This window comes from Nannospalax galili, unplaced genomic scaffold (assembly GCF_000622305.1).
Source record: "Nannospalax galili isolate Female #2095 unplaced genomic scaffold, S.galili_v1.0 scaffold278, whole genome shotgun sequence".
Lineage (NCBI taxonomy): Eukaryota > Metazoa > Chordata > Mammalia > Rodentia > Spalacidae > Nannospalax > Nannospalax galili.
This window is the reverse complement of record NW_008347536.1, coordinates 12,223,859-12,228,629: the sequence shown is the minus strand read 5'-3', so window position 1 is coordinate 12,228,629 and position 4,771 is coordinate 12,223,859. Positions and strand designations below refer to the sequence as shown.

Here is a 4,771-nt window from a genome sequence, read left to right as displayed (position 1 = left end):
CTGTGTCAAGGTGACCCAAGATAGCAAGTGGATTACAGAAGCGAAAACAAGCTGGTTAGCCAGATGTATTGTTGGGAGCTATTGATATAAGCGCAGCCATTATGTACATTGAGCTGTGGCAGGCTTGTTTACTTAGAGTTTATGTTTTGCACCCCAGTACTTAATCTGCCAAGTCAGGAGGAATGTGTTTATATGGTGGAGTTCACAACAAGTATTTGACCGCTCCTTGACCCTCAGATACAGGTGGGAAAAACAGCTGTTGAAGCTAATTGAGCTGAGCAAACGGTGGCTATTGCTGATGTTCTTCTGTATAAAAAGGCAGAGCTAAAATAAACCAGGGCTGCAGTCTCTACTGACAGTCCTCCCAAGTATCTTTTCTCTGTCTCTTGTTTTTTCTTTCAATCCTCACTCCCCCTTTCAGGTACTGTCTGTCTTGGCTGGCTGGCACCGGCAATGTATAATGTCTGGAATTAGCACATTCCATGATTCCTGGCTAGGACAATTTCCCAAGACCCAAGGTTGCCCCCCTTTTCCTTTGGTGTGGAGCAAAGTTGCTGCTGAAATGTCTCTGAGCAAAATGGAGTAATTTAGGGAAGTTTGATGAGCCAGTTCAGTATGGTGTGTATGTGGTATTATGTGTGTGCTATGTGCATAGGTGTGGTACGTGTGTGTGGTGTATATGTATGGTGTGTATAGTGTTATGTGTGTTCTGTGTGCATGGGTGTGGTATGTGTGTGGTGGGTGTGCTTTGTGCATGTGGATGGTGTGTGTGTGTGTGGTATGTGTGTATATATGGATGGTAGTGGTGGGTATCACTAATTCAGCTAAATGCTACACAATAAATCATTTAAAAATTTTAAAAAATATTGCATTTACTTATATGTGTGTGCACATGTACATGTAAATGTGTGTGCCTTGGCATGATGAGGAAGTGAGGGACAATTTTCAGGAGTCTGTTCTGTCCTTCCACCATGTAGGTCCAGACTGAACTCAGGTCTTCAGGCTCAACACTAATCAGTTTTGCCTGCTGAACTGCCTCATGGGCCCCATTTAAACATCTTTGAATCCTTTTTAGTTTCATGCCGAAGGCAACTATAACTTTTTTTTTTTTTTTTTTTTTGGTCTTTTGAGACACTGTCTCTCAGTAGCCCCAGCTGTCCTGGAACTCACTATGTAGACCAGGCTGGCCTTGAACCCACAGAGATCTGCTTGCCTCTGCCTCCCGAGTGCTGGGATTAAAGGAGTGCGCCACCATGCCCGGCAAAACTTAGCATTTTAAAAGATTTATTTTATGTGTATGAGTGTTTGCCTACATGAATGTTATGTGTACCACATATGTGCTTGGTGCCCATGGAGGTCAGAAGAGGGTATTGGATCCCCTGGAACTGGAGTTACAGATGGTTGGGTTCTGGGAACTGAACCCATGTTCTCTGCAAATGTAGTATGTATTCTTGACTACTGAGCCATCTCTCCAGCCCAAATTATCATTTTAAAGTGCACAATTCAATAGCATTTTATCCAGCCAATGTTACATGACTGCCACCTCTATCAAGTTCTAAAACATTTATATCACCCCAAAGAAAATGCCATACCCAAGGAGTTCATCCCCAATCACCTTTCTGACAACCTTTAGACAAGTGTTCTCTTTGGATTTGCCTAATCCCTCTGAATATTTTTTAAAGATTTATTTTTATTTGTGTGTCTGTGTGTGTGTGTGTGTGTGTGTGTGTGTGTGTGCCCTAGGGACCCAGAAGAGAGTGTTGGATCCCCTGGAGCCAGTATTACAGGTAGTTGTGAGCCACCCAACGTGGGTGTTGGGAACTGAACTCAGGTCCTCTGGAAGAGCAGCAAACCCTCTTAACCCCTGAGCCTTCTCTCCAGTCCATTTTCTTTCTTTTTAAGTATTATACAAGTAATAGGGATTCATTTTAGGAAAACCAAAATGCAGATGAACAAAAAGAAGAAAATAAATAATTGCCATATCTCAACATGATGCATAAATTTTTTTAGGCTATTGTAACCTAAACAATTTCTGATTCTGTTAGTCCTCACCCACAGTCCCTCCCGTTCTGATTTTCCAAGTGTTTCACACCCCAAGTGGTTCCAGTGTTTGAAAGATGTAATAATCCAGCTCAAACCCCTAGCCTATGAAGGTCATGGAACTCAAGTCTCTCCCGACAGCCCTGAAGGGTCTCACCTGGAGTGTGTTTCTTTTGATGAACTCTGGCTCTAATGTTCCGCCTTGATCTCCATTCCTCTTCACCTCCTGGACACCTCACCCCTTCTCCACTGTATCACCCTGTTGGACATTTCCTCAACCCTTTCTCTTCTGGAAATAGGAAGTAGACCAGCTATATCAAAGAACAAATTGAAACAGCATTGGCGAGCAGGTCTTTGAAGAGCTGGTCAGTCATTGCTTACACTGGAAAATTCTCCTGCCTGGCCATCCCTCTGCCTGCTGTCCAGCCTCTCCCTCCCATCCTTCTTCCTCAGTTTTGTCGTTTCCAGATCCCATCTCTCTAGCTGTGAACTCTAAAGCACTCATTTTTAGTCCCCATCTCCTTTTGTATAAGGCAATTCAATACTCCTTTGCTTCATTCCTCTTAGCAGAGATTAGAAATTATTCTGCTAAATCAAAATAGTCTGTCCCCATCTGAACAGCAGTGTTAGGTGGTCAAACTAATATTTTTTCCGTTACCAGCTACATTTCTTTCCACTGTAAGGGCAATAAAAAAGGGAATGAGTGCTCACTTCGGCAGCACATATGCTAAAATTGGAACAATACACAGAAGATTAGCATGGCCCCTGTGCAAGGATGACACGCAAATTCATGAAGCGTTCCAAATTTTTTTTTCAAAAGAAACATTATTAACCATTGAGAAATAAATTTATGCCCAAACAGGCAAAAAAAAAAAGGGGGGGGAATGATCGCTTTCCTGCCCATCATAAACAGTCACAGCCGATACCTTTACAATAAAATAGCTTAGCAAGAGACAGGTGCACATATTTATTGGATCATAGTTTTACATGACTTGGGAAGCTTTAGAATGAAGGCCAAGGACCCAGGGTGAAGCATCCATTAAGTTAGATGAAGCATGGGAGCACAGATGAGGCTGGATTAAAATGACCTAGTAGTGACATGCCAAGGGATCCCTGCAAGGCCTGTCTAGATTCTTCTGGCCTCGCTGTAGAGCATTCTTCCCTTCTTGGTAATGAGCAGGACTCTTTTTGGAATGGGGGTCTTTTGACCTACAGTCAAACAAGGTATATCAGAGAATTTCTTTATGGTAATCCTTACACAGAAAGGTGAGGGGAATTTAGAATAATATTCTTGGGTTCTATGACTAGCATTAGGGGAAAAAATGCTAGAAGGTTTTGTTTATTTTTTAATTTTCAATGCTGGGGATCACCCCCAGGGCTTTGCACATGATAAGCAGGTATTCTACCACTGAGCTGTAACTCCAGTGTTTGGTTTTGTGAGAGTCTCCCTGAACCTGGGATTCATGTCTCAGCTAGGCTGGAAGCCAGTTAAGTCCCAACTATCTCTGTTTCTGCCCCTCTTGGGTTTACAGGTGTATGCAGGATGCCTGGCTTGCTATGTGGGTGTTGAATCTGAGCTCTGGGTCCTCCTGAGAGGCAGCAACTGCTCTTAACCTCTGGGCCATCTCTCCAGCTTATTGTTTGGTTTTCTGAGTTGGAGTCTTATCACGAAGCCCTGGCTGGACTGGAACTTGCTGTGTAGAACAGGCTAACCATAAGTTTCAGTGATCTTCCTGCCTTGCTGGAATTAGAGGTACTATCACACCTAGTTCTGCTTTTGGAGTGGCTGGATAAATCATCTGGTTTTTGTATTTAGGTTGTTTCTAATGCCTTATTATTAAGGACAGTGCCATGATAATATATCAAGGATATTCTAAAATATTAGATTAGTACTTACGTACTGTACACATATCCTTAATCATTTACTATTTACTCCTAGTAAAACGCTCTCTGATTTATAAATATATATATTCAATACTGTTTAAGAGCATCTGAATTTCCAAATCTTTCCTATTTGTACATATATTTGATTTGATGGTTTGAATGCAAATGTCCGCCATAAGCTCCAAGTATTTGGACATTTTGTCCCCAGTTGGTGGCACTGTTCTGGGAGGTTTTAGGAGGGGCAGCCTTGCTGGAGGAAGTATGTCACTGGGGCGGGCTATAAGACTTCTTAAGCCTTGTTGAATTTCTTGTCTCTCTGCTTCCTGTGTCTGCTTGAAGATGTGATCACTCAGTTTTTTGCTCTGCCCACCTCCACCATCATACCTCCCCCACCATTATGGACTCTAATCCCACTGGAATCACAAGCCAAATAAACCCTTCCTTCTATAAGTTACCCTGGTTGTGATGTCTTACCACAGCAACAGAAAAGTAGTTAATACATTTGGGTTGAGAGTATTGTTCATGGTAGGACACATCCTTAACATGTATGGAAGCTAGGTTCAATTCCCAGCACCCAAAGTAAAGAAAATAATAGTATATGTGTTTTGCCTTCGTGCACGTGTGTGAGTGTGGTTTTAATTTACTTTTCATTAGCCGAAGTGAAGTTGACATTTTCTCATGAATTGTTCATCTAAGGGTTTTTCTTCTATAAAATGCCTTTTCTAATTAAATGTATGTTTTCATTTTTCAGTTATTGATTTGAAGGTATTTGAATATTGACAATATGAATTTTTTATTAAAGGTACTTTCCTCCAATAGCATTTGTCTTTTAGCTTAGTTTATAGTG

General features: G+C 41.7%; 1 non-coding gene across 1 annotated transcript; it reads left to right on the top strand.

The window, feature by feature from the left end:
* The first annotated feature begins 2,743 nt into the window (after positions 1-2,743).
* Positions 2,744-2,850, top strand: LOC115072236. Its single transcript, XR_003851302.1, has one exon. It is a non-coding gene; the product is annotated as a U6 spliceosomal RNA (small nuclear RNA).
* Positions 2,851-4,771: the final 1,921 nt, after the last annotated feature.